General features: G+C 42.6%; 1 protein-coding gene across 15 annotated transcripts in view; it reads left to right on the top strand.

Annotated features, from left to right (window-relative positions):
• LOC124122862 (voltage-gated potassium channel subunit beta-2-like) overlaps positions 1 to 24,515 on the top strand; it is a 193,597-nt gene that overhangs the window by 13,437 nt on the left and 155,645 nt on the right. The gene's annotated exons all lie outside the window — the stretch shown is intronic.

Below are 24,515 nucleotides of genomic sequence, written 5' to 3' on the forward strand. Positions count from 1 at the left end.
GGAGAAAACAGTATTGGGGCTTGATGTGCTGTGGAGAAACAGTGTTGGGACTTTATGTGCTATGGAGAAACAGTGTTAGGACTTTATATGCTGTGGAGAAACAGTATTAGGACTTTATGTGCTGTGGAGAAACAGTGTTAGGACTTTATGGACTGTGGAGAAACAGTTTTCGGACTTTATGTGCTGTGGAGAAACAGTGTTAGGACTTTATGTGCTATGGAGAAACAGTGTTAGGACTTTATGTGCTATGGAGAAACAGTGTTGGGACTTTATGTGCTGTGGAGAAACAGTGTTAGGACTTTATGTGCTATGGAGAAACAGTGTTAGGACTTTATGTGCTATGGAGAAACAGTGTTAGGACTTGATGTGCTGTGGAGAAACAGTGTTAGGACTTGATGTGCTGTTGAGAAACAGTGTTAGGACTTGATGTGCTGTGGAGAAACAGTATTAGGACTTTATGTGCTATGGAGAAACAGTGTTAGGACTTTATGTGCTGTGGAGAAAAAGTGTTAGGACTTTATGTGCTGTGGAGAAACAGTGTTAAGACTTTATGTGCTGTGGAGAAACAGTGTTAGGACTTTATGTGCTGTGGAGAAACAGTGTTGGGACTTTATGTGCTGTGGAGAAATGGGTCTGGAAACTTTATTAGCTCAAGAAAAATAGTTCATTGATATTGTATGCCCGCTAAAATATTTCTGGGACATTACACATTCTCTCTAGAAATAGTTTTGTGATATTTTATACACTACAGAAACTGTTCTGAGACATTAACTACTCTGTAAATAAGTTTCTTGAACATTACATATTCTCTGTAGAAACACTTATGGGCATTATATATTCTCTGGAAACAGTTGTGAAGGTTAGATATTCACTGTAGAAACAGTTGTGAAGGTTATATATTCTCTGTAGAAACAGTTGAAAAGGTTATATATTCTCTGTAGAAACAGTTGTGAAGGTTACATATTCTCTGTAGAAACAGTTGTGAAGGTTATATATTCTCTGTAGAAACAGTTGTGAAGGTTACATATTCTCTGTAGAAACAGTTGTGAAGGTTACATATTCTCTGTAGAAACAGTTGTGAAGGTTATATATTCACTGTAGAAACAGTTGTAAAGGTTACATATTCTCTGTAGAAACAGTTGTGAAGGTTAGATATTCTCTGTAGAAACAGTTGTGAAGGTTATATATTCTCTGTAGAAACAGTTGTGAAGGTTAGATATTCTCTGTAGAAACAGTTGTGAAGGTTACATATTCTCTGTAGAAACAGTTGTGAAGGTTAGATATTCTCTGTAGAAACAGTTGTGAAGGTTATATATTCTCTGTAGAAACAGTTGTGAAGGTTATATATTCACTGTAAAAACAGTTGTGAAGGTTACATATTCTCTGTAGAAACAGTTGTGAAGGTTATATATTCTCTGTAGAAACAGTTGTGAAGGTTATATATTCACTGTAAAAACAGTTGTGAAGGTTATATATTCTCTGTAGAAACAGTTGTGAAGGTTATATATTCACTGTAGAAACAGTTGTGAAGGTTACATATTCTCTGTAGAAACAGTTGTGAAGGTTAGATATTCACTGTAGAAACAGTTGTAAAGGTTACATATTCTCTGTAGAAACAGTTGTGAAGGTTAGATATTCTCTGTAGAAACAGTTGTGAAGGTTATATATTCTCTGTAGAAACAGTTGTGAAGGTTACATATTCTCTGTAGAAACAGTTGTGAAGGTTACATATTCACTGTAGAAACAGTTGTGAAGGTTACATATTCTCTGTAGAAACAGTTGTGAAGGTTAGATATTCTCTGTAGAAACAGTTGTGAAGGTTACATATTCACTGTAGAAACAGTTGTGAAGGTTACATATTCTCTGTAGAAACAGTTGTGAAGGTTAGATATTCACTGTAGAAACAGTTGTAAAGGTTAGATATTCTCTGTAGAAACAGTTGTGAAGGTTATATATTCTCTGTAGAAACAGTTGTGAAGGTTACATATTCACTGTAGAAACAGTTGTGAAGGTTACATATTCTCTGTAGAAACAGTTGTGAAGGTTAGATATTCACTGTAGAAACAGTTGTGAAGGTTTTATATTCTCTGTAGAAACAGTTGTGAAGGTTATATATTCTCTGTAGAAACACTTATGGGCATTATATATTCTCTGTAGAAACAGTTGTGAAGGTTAGATATTCTCTGTAGAAACAGTTGTGAAGGTTAGATATTCTCTGTAGAAACAGTTGTGAAGGTTATATATTCACTGTAGAAACAGTTGTGAAGGTTACATATTCTCTGTAGAAACAGTTGTGAAGGTTATATATTCTCTGTAGAAACAGTTGTGAAGGTTATATATTCACTGTAGAAACAGTTGTGAAGGTTACATATTCTCTGTAGAAACAGTTGTGAAGGTTATATATTCTCTGTAGAAACAGTTGTGAAGGTTAGATATTCTCTGTAAAAACAGTTGTGAAGGTTAGATATTCTCTGTAGAAACAGTTGTGAAGGTTAGATATTCTCTGTAGAAACAGTTGTGAAGGTTATATATTCTCTGTAGAAACAGTTGTGAAGGTTATATATTCTCTGTAGAAACAGTTGTGAAGGTTACATATTCTCTGTAGAAACAGTTGTGAAGGTTATATATTCACTGTAGAAACAGTTGTGAAGGTTATATATTCACTGTAGAAACAGTTGTGAAGGTTATATATTCTCTGTAGAAACAGTTGTGAAAGTTATATATTCTCTGTAGAAACAGTTGTGAAGGTTATATATTCTCTGTAGAAACAGTTGTGAAGGTTATATATTCTCTGTGGAAACAGTTGTGAAGGTTATATATTCTCTGTAGAAACAGTTGTGAAGGTTACATATTCTCTGTAGAAACAGTTGTGAAGGTTATATATTCACTGTAGAAACAGTTGTGAAGGTTATATATTCACTGTAGAAACAGTTGTGAAGGTTATATATTCTCTGTAGAAACAGTTGTGAAAGTTATATATTCTCTGTAGAAACAGTTGTGAAGGTTATATATTCTCTGTAGAAACAGTTGTGAAGGTTATATATTCTCTGTGGAAACAGTTGTGAAAGTTATATATTCTCTGTAGAAACAGTTGTGAAAGTTATATATTCACTGTAGAAACAGTTGTGAAGGTTATATATTCTCTGTAGAAACAGTTGTGAAAGTTATATATTCACTGTAGAAACAGTTGTGAAGGTTATATATTCACTGTAGAAACAGTTGTGAAGGTTATATATTCACTGTAGAAACAGTTGTGAAGGTTATATATTCTCTGTAGAAACAGTTGTGAAGGTTACATATTCTCTGTAGAAACAGTTGTGAAGGTTATATATTCACTGTAGAAACAGTCGCGAAGGTTATATATTCTCTGTAGAAACAGTTGTGAAGGTTATATATTCACTGTACAAAAAAGTAGACACAGTGTATGGATAACAACAATTGTAAAGGTGCAATTTCGGTATAGATTCTTCTACCGTTTTCAAGCAAGGCCATTAATTGTGTCTACTTTGTCATCCGTCAACTTCTAAGTAATGCCTATCAAACAATTCTGGGACATAATATATGCTCTGCAAAAACAGTTGTGATCCTTTATGTTCCTTTATGACAACTAATTGTAGATGATACAGTATTACCCCAACTCACACTGACAGTCTTCCTTGCTCGTCACGCCGAAGACCCGGGTTCGATTCCCGAAATGGGTACAATGTGTGAAGTCCATTTCTGGTGTCCCCCACTGTGATATTGCTGGAATATTGCTAAAATCGGCGTAAAACCATATTCACTCACTCTTCCTTGTCGGACATTCAAGTTATGGTAGGACACTGAACCATGTGACTGCCTCCCAGGAACCAATAGGAACACGTTATGATTCAGAAACACTTTACCAAAAACTAGATAGAATTGCCATAGAAACAGACCATTGTGTGAATGCTATTGACATGAAATATCAGAGTCAATGCTGCCTCTGAACATCAAAGGGCATATATCAAACTTTGGAAAGGAAGCTTGAACGAGATTTGGGGGTTTTGAATTAATGCTGTGGCCCCACGAGGCCCTGGAGATGAGTTCCTGGTGAATGGTCCAGTCATGGGAAGAACGAGACAAGACCCATCGCTGTTCCTACAAAGATGGAGGTCAGAGGTGGGATAGACATCACCCAGTTTCCAGCACTGAACACACTTCGGGAGTAGTAATCGAAGCTGGCCATCACCAGATGTAATTATGTAAATGTTTGCGTCTCTGCAATTACATAAATATGCCGGTTTGCTCCATCTCATCAGAAAGCGTATTTGAACGTTTCCTCCCACATTTAAATTCAAATCGAGAACTGGATCCCAAAATAACTGCAGCTAATAGAAAATCCATTTGATTATCCTTGATTCATATACAATATGTGATTATGAAAGTATGATTTACTGAGTCATGAAAATTCATAGTTCCATCCAGGGCTGCGTGTGCTTCAGGATCAGTTCACACACGTACAGTACACCGCCACTGCTGATCTCCCTGCCAGGGATGACACCTGATCCTTGTGTCTCTTCAAATACATGATTTCAGAAGTTTGGACTATTCTTCTGCAAATAGCGTAACAGATTAGAATAAGTTTTCGATATGATCAATAACAGTGATCACCTACAGCTGTGTCCCCTGATGGAAACCAAGGACTGTTAGCCTCTTTTACTTGGCCTCTTTAACGTGATCTCTTTTATTTGGCTTCTTTTACTTGGCCTCTTTGACTTGGCTTCTTTTACTTAGCCTCTTTCACATGACCTCTTTTACTTGACCTCTTTTTATTGGCTTCTTTTACTTGCCTCTTTCACTTGACCTCTTTTACTTGGCCTCTTTCACATGGCCTCTTTCACTTGACCTCTTTTACTAAGCCTCTTCCACTTGGTCTCTTTAACTTGACCTCTTTTACTTGACCTCTTTTTCTTGGCTTCTTTTACTTGGCCTCTTCTACTTGCCCTCTTTTACTTGGCCTCTTTTACTTAGCCTCTTTAACTTGACCTCTTTCACTTGGCCTCTTTTACTTCACCTCTTTTTCTTGGCTTCTTTTACTTGGCCTCTTTTACACCCCATACTTGTCTCCCTGTGTGGATTGTGAGTCAGTTTAGCTCCCAAACACCCCATACTTGTCTCCCCGTGTGGATTGTGAGTCAATATAGCTCCCCAACACCCCATACTTGTCTCCCTGTGTGGATTGTGAGTCAGTATAGCTCCCCAACGCCCCATACTTGTCTCCCCTTGTGGATTGTGAGTCAGGATAGCTCCCCAACACCCCATACTTGTCTCCCCGTGTGGATTGTGAGTCAGTATAGCTCCCCAACACCCCATACTTGTCTCCCCGTGTGGATTGTGAGTCAGTATAGCTCCCCAACACCCCATACTTGTCTCCCCGTGTGGATTGTGAGTCAGTATAGCTCCCCAACACCCCATACTTGTCTCCCCGTGTGGATTGTGAGTCAGTATAGCTCCCCAACACCCCATACTTGTCTCCCTGTGTGGATTGTGAGTCAGTATAGCTCCCCAACACCCCATACTTGTCTCCCCGTGTGGATTGTGAGTCAGTATAGCTCCCCAACACCCCATACTTGTCTCTCTGTGAGGATTGTGAGTCAGGATAGCTCCCCAACACCTCATACTTGTCTCCCGGTGTGGATTGTGAGTCAGGATAGCTTCCCAACACCCAATTCTTGTCTCCCCGTGTGGATTGTGAGTAAGAATAGCTCCCCAACACCCCATACTTGTCTCCCCGTGTGGATTGTGAGTCAGGATAGCTCCCCAACACCCCATACTTGTCTCCCCGTGTGGAATGTGAGTCAAGATAGCTCCCCAACACCCCATACTTGTCTCCCCGTGTGGAATGTGAGTCAGGATAGCTCCCCAACACTCCATACTTGTCTCCCTGTGTGGATTGTGAGTCAGGATAGCTCCCCAACACCCCATACTTGTCTCCCTGTGTGGATTGTGAGTCAGTATAGCTCCCCAACACCCCATACTTGTCTCCCCGTGTGGATTGTGAGTCAGTATAGCTCCCCAACACCCCATACTTGTCTCCCTGTGTGGATTGTGAGTCAGGATAGCTCCCCAACACTCCATACTTGTCTCCCTGTGTGGATTGTGAGTCAGGATAGCTCCCCAACACCCCATACTTGTCTCCCTGTGTGGATTGTGAGTCAGTATAGCTCCCCAACACCCCATACTTGTCTCCCCGTGTGGATTGTGAGTCAATATAGCTCCCCAACACCCCATACTTGTCTCCCCGTGTGGATTGTGAGTCAGTATAGCTCCCCAACACCCCATACTTGTCTCCCTGTGTGGATTGTGAGTCAGTATAGCTCCCCAACACCCCATACCTGTCTCCCTGTGTGGATTGTGAGTCAGGATAGCTCCCCAACACCCCATACCTGTCTCCCCGTGTGGATTGTGAGTCAGTATAGCTCCCCAACACCCCATACTTGTCTCCCCGTGTGGATTGTGAGTCAGTATAGCTCCCCAACACCCCATACTTGTCTCCCCGTGTGGATTGTGAGTCAGTATAGCTCCCCAACACCCCATACTTGTCTCCCCGTGTGGATTGTGAGTCAGTATAGCTCCCCAACACCCAATACTTGTCTCTCTGTGAGGATTGTGAGTCAGGATAGCTCCCCAACACCTCATACTTGTCTCCCGGTGTGGATTGTGAGTCAGGATAGCTTCCCAACACCCAATTCTTGTCTCCCCGTGTGGATTGTGAGTAAGAATAGCTCCCCAACACCCCATACTTGTCTCCCCGTGTGGAATGTGAGTCAAGATAGCTCCCCAACACCCCATACTTGTCTCCCCGTGTGGAATGTGAGTCAGGATAGCTCCCCAACACCCCATACTTGTCTCCCCGTGTGGATTGTGAGTCAGTATAGCTCCCCAACACCCCATACTTGTCTCCCTGTGTGGATTGTGAGTCAGGATAGCTCCCCAACACTCCATACTTGTCTCCCTGTGTGGATTGTGAGTCAGGATAGCTCCCCAACACCCCATACTTGTCTCCCTGTGTGGATTGTGAGTCAGTATAGCTCCCCAACACCTCATACTTGTCTCCCTGTGTGGAATGTGAGTCAGGATAGCTCCCCAACACCCCATACTTGTCTCCCCGTGTGGAATGTGAGTCAGGATAGCTCCCCAACACCCCATACTTGTCTCCCCGTGTGGATTGTGAGTCAGGATAGCTCCCCAACACCTCATACTTGTCTCCCTGTGTGGATTGTGAGTCAGGATAGCTCCCCAACACCCCATACCTGTCTCCCTGTGTGGATTGTGAGTCAGGATAGCTCCCCAACACCCCTTACCTGTCTCCCTGTGTGGATTGTGAGTCAGTATAGCTCCCCAACGCCCTATACTTGTCTCCCTGTGTGGATTGTGAGTCAGTATAGCTCCCCAACACCCCATACCTGTCTCCCTGTGTGGATTGTGAGTCAGTATAGCTCCCCAACACCCCATACTTGTCTCCCTGTGTGGATTGTGAGTCAGGATAGCTCCCCAACACCCCATACTTGTCTCCCCGTGTGGAATGTGAGTCAGTATAGCTCCCCAACACCCCATACCTGTCTCCCTGTGTGGATTGTGAGTCAATATAGCTCCCCAACACCCCATACTTGTCTCCCCGTGTGGATTGTGAGTCAGTATAGCTCCCCAACACCCCATACTTGTCTCCCTGTGTGGATTGTGAGTCAGTATAGCTCCCCAACACCCTATACTTGTCTCTCTTTATGGATCGTTGCAAGACTGTTGCACTTATATAGTGATGTGCATGCGCGTGTGTTTGGCTGCTTGTAGCCCGGACTGATGCACTTATATAGTGATATGCGTGCGCGTGTGTTTGGCTGCTTGTAGCCCAGACTGATGCCGATTTTTATAGTGCCAACTCACTGCCGGAGTTTAACATAAATACCCCACTCAGATACAGTATACTGTCTCCGAGCCAACCAGTCCTTGTTTTCGCCCTTAATGCTGAGGGCCAGGCAGGGTAACAACAAGTTCCATATTTTAACGTTTTATTGTATGACGTGGCCGGGGAACAAACACCTGACCTTCCCCTCACCTGGCGGACGCTCTACCACTTGACCATGGAGGCGGTCCAGTAATGAGTACTGTCACAACTTTTTAGTCAAATCACCACGTTTTGACCAATATCACTACAAACTTTGACTGAAACATTTTAAGTAGGTAATTAATTTTGTAATTTCCTAGGTTAAAAATGTGCCCTCTGGCAGCGACAGTCTAACATAACCTAAGTGCAAACAATTAGCTAATCCCCAAATTAAGTTTCCAAATGGCACCAGATAACCCTCAGTGTGAGTGAGTATTTGCCTACTTACACTCATTTTATCATTCTAAACATGATCGGTGTCAAGGAATCCAGATTACCACATCCACTGACAATGAGCAATGAGTTGTCGTGCCATGTGACGGGCGATTTCCATGCCGATGTGTACTTAAGGACATGATAAGATCGTGGCAGTCTCATAGATTTCCTGACACCGGTGATGAGGCAGATAGTATTGCAAAAAATCTGCGAACCTATTGTTGGAACGAGATAAGCCCATTTCAGACAACTTCCTGTATGACCAGCAATATTTAAGTGCTAGCGGACATAACACTAGTCGTATATGCTGCAATGTTTTTGAGCTGATACCTGTCTAAGAAGCATCAGAGTAAGGGACAGGACATTGGATAGTCTGCGCTGGAGTCAAATTTTAAAAAAATTGTTTCAGAAAAAAATGGTTTTGCACAAAAAAAACACAAAAAAGAAATTGTTTGCTGGATATGCTGACATTTATTGTTGGACTCTTTTTTTAAAAATATTGAATGTTTTTACGCAGAGACTTACAGCATTGTGCATCCATAACAAAAACCCAAGGCAGCCACAACCCCACCGACCAACAGTGAGCACTGTATTCCTGAATATTTTGTAACTTAATTTGTTATTCATGAGTTTTGAGTGTGAAATCCTTGAAATTTTGACAACCAATGACAAAAGACCCTTTTGAATAAGCTCGGAATGCTCCCTGAACGCGATCCTATAAACCAGAAGTCATTGCACTTTCTGTAGAAATTAATGTACATATTTGTCCTGAAAAACACTTAAAAACTGCAGCTTATTGTGACAAATGAATTGGCTCTTATATTTTCTGCAGGCTATAAGGACCCATACAAATTTGAATCACTGGGCCCAACATGATATCTTCTTGCCACGGTCCTACGGGCAGGCGCTTGTTTTGAATGCTGGTTTTGAGTTTCATTAAATGATAAATGTATTAGACCTGGACCTCTTCTGGCATTCCTTCCACGATAAGCTGATAACCCATGATCGAACAAGACCTGTTCAAAAAGTCATCGAACCAAACTCACTCACTCACACATTGAAAAACACCATCCACCATGCATGCTCATTGTTTTCATCAAAATGGTTGAAATCTACAACCTGGAAGACTTTGTGCTTTCCTCACTCACTCACTCACTGCGTAAGAGGTGACTAATGGGATCAGGGTCAGGCTTGCTGACTTGGTTGATGCATGTCATCGATCTCAATTGCATGGATCGATGCTCATGATGTCAATCACTGGATTGTCTGGTCCAGACTCGATTATTTTACAGACTGCCATCATATAGCTGGAATATTGCAGAGTGCGGCGTTAAACCACAAACCACCCACCCAACCAACCAGCCAACAAGCCAACCAACCAACCAACCAAACCACCCAACCAACCAACCAACCAACCAACCAACCAACCAACCCAACCCAACCCAACCCAACCCAACCCAACCCAACCCAACCCAACCCAACCCAACCCAACCCAACCCAACCCAACCCAACCCAAACAACCCAACCCAACCCAACCCAACCCAACCCAAACAACCCAACCCAACCCAACCCAACCCAACCCAAACAACCCAACCCAACCAACCAACCAACCAACCAACCAACCAACCAACCAAACCAACAACTGATCATCATTATCACTGTGATAATGGGCCATGCTGGGAAAGTTACCCAACCCAACCCAACCCAAACAACCCAACCCAAACAACCAACCAACCAACCAACCAACCAACCAACCAACCAACCACCCAACCAAACCAACCACTGATCATCATTATCACTGTGATAATGGACCATGCTGTGAAAGTTTCATGAGGAAATGCAGCAATGTCGAGTGTTCACTTCAAACATTCACAATGTGTTAACAGTTGTCCAATCATCAAATTACAAAATATATTGAAATTCTCAAACTGTTGGACATGCCATGTAGTTGGTGCTGTGTCAAAAATGATTTATGCCATATCATGTTTCTCTACTGGTTAGCCCAACAAACATGTCAAGGTTGCCATACAGCTTCTGTGTTATTTCCAAGAATAGAAGACCAACTGTTGAATGTGCCCACGTCTCTGTAAGGCAGCATACAGATAATGGTTCTTTTTCTCATGCATACCGTTTTCGACGTAATAAGTGCCCAGGGCGCTCTCAAAATTAGAAATAGCAGGCTCTTATTCGAATAATATTTTGGGGAAAATTTTGAGTTGGGGAAAATTTTGAGTTGAAAGATAAAATTAGGCTGACAGCCTGAGATGTTTATGTACAACAGATATATTTTTCCGGAATTTAATTGCCCATAATAAAGGGTGCATATAACACACGAGTGTGTATCATACATGAATAAATAAGTCTTGTGTACATTGATCAATCGGAAGGGGTGATAATTGGGATTGTTCACTAGCCATTATATTAGCAAATGTCGCCATGGATGCTTATTAGAGCGGGGCGCTTATTACGTCAACTACAGTATTTCTTTTCGAAGTGATGATGGACTTCATTGAATTATGTTGTTGAGAACTAAATGAATTAGACAAAGTGGGGTATAGGATTGACATATCAGTGTTATGTATCAGTTACTATATTTTACAAAACTGGCTCCCACAGGAGATATGGCTTGGGTGAGATCAAGCCATATCTACATTGTATATATCACTGCAATGAAATTGCATCACAATGCTTTGCAGACCATTGTGACGTCATTGGTTACCATGATGTCACAATCAAATGACATCACTAATGGCTCTGCTACTGCTGCTGTTAGCAGTACTTTTTACACTTAAGACACTGCTTATAACTGTCTACAAACTGAAAAAGTTAGAAGAATGATGTTGGATGATAAATAATATCTCACCCTCGTGTCTTTTGATATCAAATATATCAACACTCGGCAAGCCTCAGAGTTTTTCCACTTTTATCAACTTGTGTTGATATATTTAATTTGATATCAAAAGACACGAGGGTGAGATTCTCTTTATATTTCCATACAAAATAGTCATTCATTCCTTTTTTCATGTAATGACAAAATATGGTTACTTTCTTGTTTTTGGGGGGTCATGGGTGGCCCAGTTGTCTAAGGCGGCGTGATTCGCTGTGCAGAGTTGCGTCCCTTGGCCACGCCAGAAACCTATGATTAAGGGTTCGAATCCCGGTTCACCCCGATTATGTTTCTAGGTTTGTCAGCACCATACCCATGCTCGTGGGTTTTACCGAAGTGGTAAACGTCTGAGACCTGCATCACTTCGGGCTTTCCTCCCACATTAAGCTGACATGCCGTGATATAACTGGAATACTGTTAAAAGGGGTGTCAAACCCAACTCACTCACTCACTCACTCTTGTTTTTTTTTGACTGCATCGAGTGGTGGAGTGTCCGCCCGGAGAACTGAAGGTCCAGGGTTTGATCCCCGCCCGTGTCATACCAAAAGATGTTAAAAGATGGTACTTATTGCTGCCCTGTCTGGTGCTCGGCATTAAGGAGCAAAAACAAGGACTGGTCGGCTCAGAGTCTGTATACTGTGTCTGAGTGGGATGTTCATGTTCAACTGCGACAATATATCTCAGTAGGCTAGCACGATAAAATCAGCTTTAATCCAGACTAGTACAAGCAGCCACGCACACACACGTTGCTATAAAAGTGCAATAATCTTGGACGTGACATTAACCCCATTTCCCTTTTGTTTTATGACATCCTCATACTAAAAGACAGAAACCAGAATTAAACATCTTATGAAGTGTTTTGTAACAGTTTAGTGACAATAGTTATTGAACTTCCTTGGCTTTGTGTCAAAATGAGATTGAGTGAGAGAGTATAGTTTTACGCCGCTTTTAGCAATATACCAGCAATATCACGGCGGGGGACACCAGAAATGGGCTTCACACATCGACCATGTGGGGAATCCAACCCAGGTTTCTGCATGACGAGCGAACCCTTTAACCACTAGGCTACCCCACCGCCCCCTATGTAGATATATATGAACATTAGTGGGGCTCCTTGACTTTCCTTCAGGTGTATAGTGCATTATGTGAATGAAACAACCTTCTGTGTGTAACATAGCTTTACCCAATAGAAAACTGCCATATTTAAATGTACCTTTACCACGAAGATAAGAAATCTCTGCTGAAAGCTGATTCTGAATATCCCTTACACACGATAGAATTTTGACCAGAACCAATATAACCTGAGTCGGTACAATGTTCATGCTTCAGGGCCGACTGTTGTCCACGATTGTCTTGAAGTAAACCATGCGATCGAATAACACGGCCACAAGGTCAATGACTTAGGAGCCTCATTGGTGCAAACAGAATTGGACACTGTCCGAATTAATGGAATAGTGTTGACCGACTTTCGTTTGACCAGCAAATTGCTGATCAAGGGAAACAAGAATTGGGTCTAGATCATTGATTTTTTTATCTTTCTCGAGAAGAGGCTATATAACATTTGCGACATGATTCTCCCGGGAGATCGAGATGCTGGAGGAGATATACATCATATAGACTTGGAGGAAACCCCTCCCTTATGTTAACAATACCATTTGCATTGCAGGACAACTCAACTGGTGCCAGATTCATGTTGTGATGTTTGAAATTAGGATAAAAGTGTTCCTTTGCATATTTGGGCCGGTGGGGTAGCCTTGTGGTTAAAGTGTTCGCTCATCATGCCGATGAACCAGGTTTGATTCCCCACCTGGGTACAATGAGTGAAGCTAATTTCTGGTGTTCCCCAGCGTGATATTGCTGGATTATTGCTGACAGCGGCGTCTTAGCAAAACTCACTCACTTAGCATAAATACATAATGCTGCAAAATACACCAACATGTGCCCCCTAAATTTCTACAACTAACTGAAACAGATTCTTGTTGCAATGTTTGAGAGAAAGATAGAAAGTCCAAGGTTCATGTCATTATTAAAGTTTTTGAGGCCCTGGAATAAATAAAGGCCCCAGTCAACTCTTATGAATCCTGTACCTCTATCACATCATGCCATAATGAAAGGAGAAATGTCCTCTAGCACACACAGGAAAGAAGTGACGTTTTTCCAGCCTTGCATACAGGAGAGCTGTATCTATTTGCTATTAGGGGAACAACTTATCGTGTGCAGTTGACAGTGAAGAGGACTTCTGTTGAAATCTGAAGTTTTTGTTATAGTGTGATTGCAGTCAAAATGTAGGATTTATGGCAATGATGTAATAGAGGTAGTGTTCTTAGAATTATTAACAATGATAGCTATTGTTTTGATAATTGGCAATACAAATGATAGTTGTAGTTGCTGAGGAAATATTGGCTGTTTGTTTGGGTGAGGTGAAATCGGGAGTAACATCACTCTCAAGATTAATTCACTTTTATACCAATGTGCATGCATGTGTGTGTGTGTGTGTGTGTGTTGCTGCTTGTTCTAGTCCGGAGGGAGGTAGCCTAGTGGTTAAAGCGTTTGCTCGGCATGCCGAAGACCCGGGTTTGATTCCCGACATGGGTACAGTGTGCGAAGCCCATTTCTGGTGTCTCCCGCCGTGATATTGCTGGAATATTGCTAAGCGGCATAAAACCATACTCACTCACTCACTCTGGTCTGGACATGAAGTGCTGGCCCTCAGGGAATACTTATGGTGTTTTAGTAGTGTTTGAGACAGTTTCCTTTTTTAACAGTCTCAGACAGTTATATCACATTGTATCATCCAAACTGGCTTCCACACTGTGTTGGGTGAAATCAAGATTATCTCCTCCGAGCAGACCACTATGATGTCATCAATTACCATGACGTCACAATCAAATGACATCACTAATCTCTCTGCCACTGAAACTGGTTAGCTGTACTGTTTACACACAAGACACTGGTTATTACTGTTTACAAACTGATAAAGTTGGAAGAATGATTTGGGATGATAAATAGAATCTTTCCCGAGTGTCCATTGACATCAAATATATCAACACTTGATGATAAAAGTTTAAATTCTGTTGCAAGTGTGAAGATGAGAATCTCCAGCCACACGTATATTGTAGTGTTTATTTTATCATAAAACATGTAAATGTCTGACGTAACACATAAACCCCCTCAATTTAACATTGTTTCAAAGAAGTTGTATTGATTATCAACTGTTTCTAGAGATTTTTTAGACATTCTGAGGGCACCAATGATGAGAAATGAAATATAATGTATGACAGTGCACTGAGTCTTTGGTGAATCACTACATCACCAGTAATTGTGTTATGCCAACCTCACTCACTCACTCACTCACTCACTCACTCACTCACCCAACCTGCCACAAACCCACCCACCCACTCACTCACTCACTCACTCACTCACTCACTCACTCACTCACTCACTCACTCACTCACTCACTCACTCACTCACTCACTCACCCACTCACTCACTCACTTACTCACTCAACCACTCACTCAACCACTCACTCACTCAACCACCCACCCACCCACCCACTCACTCACTCACCCAGTGTACATGAGGCCTCCAGTGTTAGCTGATTCACTCACATGTTGAATCTATGGTTAATGGCTCATACAGGATTTTATTTCCCATTTAACTGTAAGTGAATTATTCATTGATTTCTTCTCTGCAGCATACTGTGCTGGGTTTGTTGTGGAGATTACATCTGTAAACACTGAAGACAGTTTGTGTGGCAATGATGGCCTTTAAATCCATAATGTTAGAAGAAGCAGCTGGATTGGCCAGTGTATTCAATAGAGATATGTATTGATTACAAGGTATCTAAAGATGTTCGCAAGATGAACATATATATAAAAAATGCTGCCCTCAATGTGTTTATGGAGAATTTTTATACATCTCCAATTAATAATTAAAAAATGTAGGGTGATAACCCACACATCAAGAGGTGATAACCACATCATACAAGAGGGTGATAACCCACACATCAAGAGGTGATAACTACATCATACAAGAGGATGATAACCCACACATCAAGAGGTGATAACCACATCATACAAGAGGGTGATAACCCACACATCAAGAGGTGATAACCACATCATACAAGAGGGTGATAACCCACACATCAAGAGGTGATAACCACATCATACAAGAGGATGATAACCCACACATCAAGAGGTGATAACCACATCATACAAGAGGGTGATAACCCACACATCAAGGTTATAATGCACACATCAAGAGGTTATAACCAAATCATACAAGAGGGTGATAACCACATCATACAAGAGGGTGATAACCCACACATCAAGAGGTGATAACCACATCATACAAGAGGATGATAACCCACACATCAAGAGGTGATAACCACATCATACAAGAGGGTGATAACCCACACATCGAGAGGTTATAATCACATCATACAAGAGGGTGATAACCCACACATCAAGAGGTGATAACCACATCATACAAGAGGGTGATAACCTACACATCAAGAGGTGATAACGCACACATCAAGAAGTTATAACCATATCATACAAGAAGGTGATAACAAAATTATACAAGAGGGTGATAACCCACACATCAAGAGGTTATAACCAAATCATACAAGAAGGTGATAACCCATACATCAAGGTGATAACCCACACATCAAGGTGATAATGCACACATCAAGGTGATAACCCACACATCAAGGTGATAACCCACACATCAAGGTGATAACCCACACATCAAGAGGGCGATAACCCATGCACCAAGAAGGTGATAACCCACACATCAAGAGGGCGATAACCCACGCACCAAGAAGGTGATAACCCACACATCAAGGTGATAACCCACGCACCAAGAAGGTGATAACCCACGCACCAAGAAGGTGATAACCCACACATCAAGAGATGATAACCCACACATCAAGAGGGCGATAACCCATGCACCAAGAAGGTGATAACCCACACATCAAGAGGGCAATAACCCACGCACCAAGAAGGTGATAACCCACACATCAAGAGATGATAACCCACACATCAATGGAAATACATTTATGTAATTCCTTGAACGTATGTATATAAACACCCCAGACCTGCATCCCTTCAAGGTTTCCAACACATCAAACAAGATGTGATATAACTGAAATATAACTGAAATACTGTTTAAAGCTTCCCACACAAAACCTTTGCACATCACACTAGAAATCCCTGATGAAATCTGGAGGTGAAGATTCCTGACAACAAACAGTCTTTTAATATTGGGGAAAGCTGTACAAAAAGTGTATTTAATGAAATTCCGTATTTGACTTAATAAGCGCCAAGGGCGCACTCAAAATCAGAAAAGGGGGGCGCTTATTAGAATGCAATCTTGGTTAAATAACAGAATTGAAAAATCTTAAAATTCGTGGTTTGGCGAACGCAGAAATGGATCTGTGTCCATATTTTACCCCCTTAGAGATATATGTCTCTTACAAATAATACCATGTGCATGCTTAGCAAATACAGCAGTGGGCGCTTTTTAGGTTAAATAGGGGCGGTTGGGTAGCCTAGTGGTTAAAGCGTTCGCTCGTCACGCCGAAGACCCGGGTTCGATTCCCGACTTGGGTACAATGTGTGAAGCCCATTTATGGTGTCCCCCGCCGTGATATTGCTGGAATATTGCTAAAAGCGGCGTAAAATCATAACTCCCTCACTCACTTTTAGGTTAAATACGGTAATTAAAAGTGAAGTGAAGTGAAAACTAGTAGAGTAGAGTCCCAGAGTTTGTGTTACATGCCACTATGATCAACAGCAAACTTGCTGATGCAGCATTATGTAATATAGACGACTTGTGTCATTTGATAGTTAAGATATACACTCGGGATTTTACATAAATCTGTCGAGTTTATATCCAGAATGACTTCAATCAAATCTTACTTACACACGACTATTATCAGTATTGATAGCAGATGTTCCAGTGATGCTTACAGAGTGTATTTGTATAACCAGGTATTTTGGAAAAAAAGCTTTAGTATTAATATGTTGTTTATGAAATTCTACAAAGTTCTAGCTTAAAATATGAAATGGAAATAAGAAGAGGTTGATAGCACGAACTGAATCTACCACTTAAGGGAATGGAAATTGGTTATTATGGAGGTAAGCGTTAGGAATCATTTCGAATAACATTAAACAATTTTCAGCTGGAGGAGCTGAAATTATCATCGGTAGTATTTTGTCAGTTGTCCGGGAATCGGAGACTCACGACAAACCAAAGAGGTTCTCTCTGTATATTGGAAGTCCGGATCAGAAAAGTGTTAGAGTTTAGAGTTGATCAGAAGTCTTATCAGACTGTGCTTTGCATCCCCTAGATGTGTTGTGCATAAACAGAAACACATCTGAAGTGCGTGTGTGTAATATTCAAGAATTCCCTCTCCGAAAAATGGACTTTGAGCAACCAATCTGGCTTTGAGAGAGCTACATCATCCCTGGAACCAATGAGTTGTGAGAATAAGTGGCCGAGGTAGAAGGGTATCGTACCCGACACCTACAGTTACAACACAGACAGCACCAGTTCAATAACACTGCCAGGGACACGGGTGGCCCAGTCGTCTTAGGCGCCGGGATTCGCTGTGCAGAGTTGTATCCCTTGGGCACACGAGAAACCTATGATTGTGGGTTCGAATCCTGGTTCGCCCCGATTAAGTTTCTAGGTTTGTCAGCACCATACCCATGCTCATGGGTTTTACCTTAATGGTAAACATCTGAGACCTGCATCACTTTGGGCTTTCCTCCCACATTAAGCTGACACGCTGTGATAGAACTGGAATACTTTTAAAAGCGCCGTTAAACCAAACTCACTCACTCAGTAACACTGACTGCAGCATGTGGAATGTCGTATGTCAAAACTCATGTTATTTAATGGGAAATAAATTCAGTAACAACATGGAAACTATTATAATACTGATATGTATACTGCCCTACAGATAGTCTTTGTTTAATGCAGGCTATAAATCCCATAATGTGTTATACTCGTATGAGATATGACTCATACTGTACTGCAGATACGTAACGGACATACTTGTGTGACATTTTGTGGAAATAAAATCAGTTTGATTTTTTCAAAATAGCAATGTCTTTTTCATTTTGTAAATTGTGTTTAGTACTCCCTTGACAAGTGCTGTCATTAGATCAATACTTCCTGGGAGAAAGCTCTCCATGCATATGGAAATGATTTGTCGATGAAAACAAAACATTGTGCCAGAACTTGTCTGCATGAATCTGGACACAATTTTGTGATTTGTGGTATTTCAGACTTGCCCCATAATTCTTTGATTGTCAAATCTATGGTGCATGTATACTGGACTGGGTCAGAATAGGTCTCAAGTACCCCATGCTTGTCTCCTCGTGTGGATTCCAGGACAGAATAGGTCTCAAGTACCCCATGCTTGTCTCCCTGTGTGGATTCCAGGACAGAATAGGTCCCCAGTACCCCATGCTTGTCTCCCTGTGTGGATACCATCACAGAATAAGTCCCCAGTACCCCATGCTTGTCTCCCTATGTGGATACCATCACAGAATAGGTCCCCAGTACCCCATGCTTGTCTCCCTGTGTGGATTCCAGGACAGAATAGGTCCCCTGTACCCCATGCTTGTCTCCTGTGTGGATTCCAGGACAGAATAGGTCCCCAGTACCCCATGCTTGTCTCCTGTGTGGATTCCAGGACAGAGTAGGTCCCCTGTACCCCATGCTTGTCTCCTTGTGTGGATTCCAGGACAGAATAGGTCCCCTGTACCCCATGCTTGTGTCCTGTGTGGATTCCAGGACAGAATAGGTCCCCAGTACCCCATGCTTGTCTCCCTGTGTGGATACCAGGACAGAATAGGTCCCCAGTACCCCATGCTTGTCTCCCTATGTGGATTCCATCACAGAATAGGTCCCCAGTACCCCATGCTTGTCTCCCTATGTGGATTCCATCACAGAATAGGTCCCCAGTACCCCATGCTTGTCTCCCTGTGTGGATACCAGGACAGAATAGGTCCCCAGTACACCATGCTTGTCTCCCTATGTGGATTCCAGGACAGAATAGGTCCCCAGTACCCCATGCTTGTCTCCTTGTGTGGATTCCATTACAGAATAGGTCCCCAGTACCCCATGCTTGTCTCCCTGTGTGGATACCATCATAGAATAGGTCCCCAGTACCCCATGCTTGTCTCCCTGTGTGGATACCATCATAGAATAGGTCCCCAGTACCCCATGCTTGTCTCCCTGTGTGGATACCATCATAGAATAGGTCCCCAGTACCCCATGCTTGTCTCCCTGTGTGGATACCATCATAGAATAGGTCCCCAGTACCCCATGCTTGTCTCCTTGTGTGGATACCATCACAGAATAGGTCCCCAGTACCCCATGCTTGTCTCCTGTGTGGATACCATCACAGAATAGGTCCCCAGTACCCCATGCTTGTCTCCCTATGTGCATGGATTCCAGGACAGAATAGGTCCCCAGTACCCCATGCTTGTCCCCCTGTATAGGTGCCCTGTACCTGGAATGTATGTTGTTTTTATATTAACATTAGCGGAATGCTGGATTCATTGTAAAAGTAAGTCAATCGTCCGTGTGAAGCACAGCTGGTCTACTAGGGAGCCTAATGTATTGATGGCATGCACAGATTGATGTTGGATGAGCAGCCGCTGTATAGGGAAATATCATCAGGACCATCAAAGACCTCATTCAGTGAAAATATTGGAAAAATTGTAACTCAACCCAGCTGCCCTGAAATGGTCATATCTGCCAGCAAATGCTGTCATTAATACTGACAATTGTCGGTCAATTGTTTGGTCTCTATACATAGGTTTCCAGTAGCCATGCTTGTTGTGGAAGCTGATGAGATTTTCAGTACTCCATGCTTGTGGGAGCTGATGAGGTCCCGTACTACCTCATGCTTGTTGTGGGAGCTGACGAGGTCCCCAGTACTCCATGCTTGTTGTGGGAGCTGACGAGGTCCCCAGTACTCCATGCTTGTTGTTGGAGCTGATGAGGTCCCCAGTACTCCATGCTTGTTGTGGGAGCTGACGAGGTCCCCAGTACTCCATGCTTGTTGTGGGAGCTGACGAGGTCCCCAGTACTCTATGCTTGTTGTGGGAGCTGACTAAGTCCCCAGTACTCCATGCTTGTTGTAAGAGCTGACAAGGTCCTGTAGTACCTCATGCTTGTTGTGGGAGCTGACAAGGTCCCCAGTAATCCATGCTTGTGGGAGCTGACGAGGTCCTGTAGTACCTCATGCTTGTTGTGGGAGCTGACGAGGTCCCCAGTAATCCATGCTTGTTGTGGGAGCTGACGAGGTCCCCAGTACTCCATGCTTGTTGTGGGAGCTGACGAGGTCCCCACTACTCCATGCTTGTTGTGGGAGCTGACAAGGTCCTGTAGTACCTCATGCTTGTTGTGGGAGCTGACGAGGTCCCCAGTACTCCATCCTTGTTGTTGGAGCTGATGAGGTCCCCAGTACTCCATCCTTGTTGTGGGAGCTGACGAGGTCCCAGTACTCCATGCTTGTTGTGGGAGCTGACGAGGTCCCCAGTACTCCATGCTTGTTGTGGGAGCTGACTAGGTCCCCAGTACTCCATGCTTGTTGTAAGAGCTGACGAGGTCCCGTAGTACCTCATACTTGTTGTGGGAGCTGATGAGGTCCCCAGTACTCCGTGCTTGTTGTGGGAGCTGACAAGGTCCCCAGTACTCCATGCTTGTTGTGGGAGCTGATGAGGTCCCCAGTACTCCATGCTTGTTGTGGGAGCTGACGAGGTCCCCACTACTCCATGCTTGTTGTGGGAGCTGACTAGGTCCCCAGTACTCCATGCTTGTTGTGGGAGCTGACTAGGTCCAGTAGTACCTCATGCTTGTTGTGGGAGCTGACGAGGTCCCCAGTACTCCATGCTTGTTGTAAGAGCTGACGAGGTCCCCAGTACTCCATGCTTGTTGTAAGAGCTGACGAGGTCCCCAGTACTCCTTGTTGGTTGTGGGAGCTGACTAGGTCCTGTAGTACCTTATGCTTGTTGTGGGAGCTGACGAGGTCCCCAGTATCCCATGCTTAAGGTCCCCAGTGCTTCAAGCTTGTTGTGGCACTCACTCACTCACTCACTCACTCACTCACTCACTCACTCACTCACTCACTCACTCACTCACTCACTCACTCACTCACTCACTTTGCTGTAATGCTTGCACTTTCATGGCTGTGCACCATGTAGGGGGTGGTGGGGTAGCCTAGTGGTTAAAGTGTTTGCTTGTTACGCTGAAGACCCATGGTCTATTCCCCACAGGGGTACAATGTGTGAAGCCAATTTCTGGTGTCCCCCGCCGTGATGTTGCTTAAATATTGATAAAAGCAGCATAAACCCGCACTCACTCACTCACTCACTCACTCACTCACTCACTCACTCACTCACCATGTGTGTGAGGCTTTCTCAGTAACCACAAGGGGGGCACGGGTGGCCCAGTCATCTAAGGCGCCGCGATTCATTGTGCAGAGTTGCGTCCCTTGGGCATGCCAGAAACCTATGATTGTGGGTTCGAATCCCGGTTCACCCCAATTATGTTTCTAGGTATCTCAGCACCATACCCGTTCTCGTGAGTTTCACAGAAGTGGTAAACATCTGAGACCTGCATAACTTCAGGCTTTCCTCCCACATTAAGCTGACACGCCGCGATATAACTGGAATACTGTTAAAAGCGGCGTTAAACCCAACTCACTCACTCACTTACTCAGTAACCACAGCTGCACTGACAGCACCATGATCTAGTGGCCACATCAGACAACCAACTCTGTTCAGTTTCAACCTAACTTGGGCACTAATCAAGTCATTGACTGCCAAACCTGATTGCACTGAGACAGTGTTTGATAAGAGCTGGGAAGAGGGAGTGGGTTGCTAGATTCCCACAGTGTGACCTGGGCGATGGATCCCTTGGCCTGTTACCCTCCCCTGGATCAATAGCCAGGGAGTTTGGGATGTAAATTACCCAACTAAAGTGATTGCTTTCTGACATGTCTGAGTACTTTCAGCTCTCTCGTCATACTTCAGACAGGAAAAGTCTTGCCGAGGCGTCAGATAACTGCTTTTCTGATTGCTGTGCACAGATTATAAGTTATGACATCATCATTTGGCCATTTGTGTATGGGCGTAATTGACGAGGTGCCTCGTTGTCAGGATTGTTGTTACAAGGAAATTTCTTCACTGGTCAGCTGTGGAACTGATTGAAGTTTATGTGACAGAATGTGGGCGTGATCTGAGACACTGAGAACCGACCCAAGATGATGTGTGTAGGTGGGAGCTAGTCTGACATTGTCTGTCAAGAGAATTCAGCGGTGTCATGCCGCAGAAGTGGATGTTGCGAAATATTGGAATTGAGGGTTACTTTCATTAACCTGCTGTCTTTGTGCGGATGTGTGGGAGGTGAAGTGTCGTACTTCAATGTCACATTGCAAATGTCAGCTTCAGTGAGATACAGCAGCTGCTCTTGGGGACTGAGTCTTGATAGTCTTGATGGGGAGGGGGGGGCTTTTGTATCGAGATTAACAGCTCAGCTACAAAACCAGATATTTTATTATTATAACTGTAAGCCTTTATTTTTGTGGCAGGCGATGTTTTGTTTTCAACAGTCTGAAACATAATCATTTTTTTAAATTTCGGAAACATTTTTTTTTTTTGGATAAAAACTCAGGCCCCTTCTCAGAATATCCAATGGTCGGTCCCTAAGTAATACAATGATATTTGAAGGTAGAGTGGAATTACAGAGTTCCTCAAATGAGGAAGGTTTGAAATGGATTTGAAGCAAAATATAATTGTTTTGTCAGGGATTACGAAAAAATGTTAATGTTACAAAACAGTTATATTTCATTGTTGCTATGTTAGCAACCCATGCTTGCCTTAAAAGGCGACTATGCTTGTCGTAAGAGGCGACTTACGGGATCGGGTGGACAGGCTGGCTGACATGGTTGATGCATGTCATCGTATCCCAATTGCGTAGATTGATGCCCATGTTGTCAATCACTGTATTGTCTGGTCCAGATTCGATCATTTACAGACTGACGTCATATAGCTGGAATATTTCTGAGTTCGGAGTTAAACAACAAACAAACAAACAAACAAAACTTGACAGGCCCTTCATTTGTTCTGTAAGTACCCCTTGGAAGCCTAGTTGTGTTGTCAAGGTGAAACCCTGAAGTGAACTTTTTCAGATAGTCGCTATGACAGTTGAACTTTTATTCATTTCAATGAAATGATTCAGTTAGCTGGATTGGTGGATTAGTGGGAGAAGTGTCATTGTTTCAGCACAGATGGAGTGATAAATAAGTCTGATGGTTGTCTGGAAAGTGTCTTGATGACAAGAACAGAGATTGGTGGCCATCACATCAGAAAATACACAGTCATTGAAGGGGAACACGGCTCTGACAATTTGACAGTCATGATGAATTAGGTTCAGGTCACACAAACAAACCAGTGTGATTATTTTTAAGCTAAAAACTGACTTATGGAACTATAAGAGCACAGACTATGAACCCGTGTCGTGTATTTATACGAAGTGTGCACACCGGTTATGTAGAGAATCTCACCCGAGTGTCTTTTGATATCAAATAAGATATAATTTATCATCCAACATAATTCCAACTTTTTCAGTTTGAAAACAGTAATAAGCAGTGTCTTAAGTCTAAAAAGAACTGCTAACAACTTTAGTGGCAGAGCCATTAGTGATGTCATTTGATTGTGATGTCATGGTAACCCAATTTCTGGTGTCCCCCGCCGTGTTATTGCTGGAATATTGCTAAAAGCGGCGTTAAACCATACTCACTCACTCACTCATGGTAACAATGACGTCACAATGGTCTGTTAAGCATTGTGATGCAATTTCATTGCAGCGATATCTACAATGTAGATATCGCTTGATCTCACCCAAGCCATATCCTTTATGAGGGCAGTTTTGGATGATAAAAAATAATATTAAAATCAATTCTTTTTTCAATGCAGTAATGCAACACGATCGTCCATTCTGTCATCAAGAAACAGTAATCCGTTAGTGGGTGTGGCATTTGTTTTTTGGTTTTTGGAAACATAAACTCAAAAATAATTGTTTGGTTAACCAATCAAATGCTACGGTATCATTTGCAATTTATTTATTTCAAATTTAATGATATATATCAGTCTATGAATTAATCTACCTTGACAATAATGCTTGATTCTGGTTGGGGAAAAAGAGGTATCCTTTTTCCAATTGAAACCTAATATTTCCTGAAACGTAATACCATATTCAACG

The sequence above is a fragment of the Haliotis rufescens genome, unplaced genomic scaffold (genome assembly GCF_023055435.1).
Source record: "Haliotis rufescens isolate VD_foot unplaced genomic scaffold, xgHalRufe1.0.p SCAF_42, whole genome shotgun sequence".
Taxonomy (NCBI): Eukaryota; Metazoa; Mollusca; class Gastropoda; order Lepetellida; family Haliotidae; genus Haliotis; species Haliotis rufescens.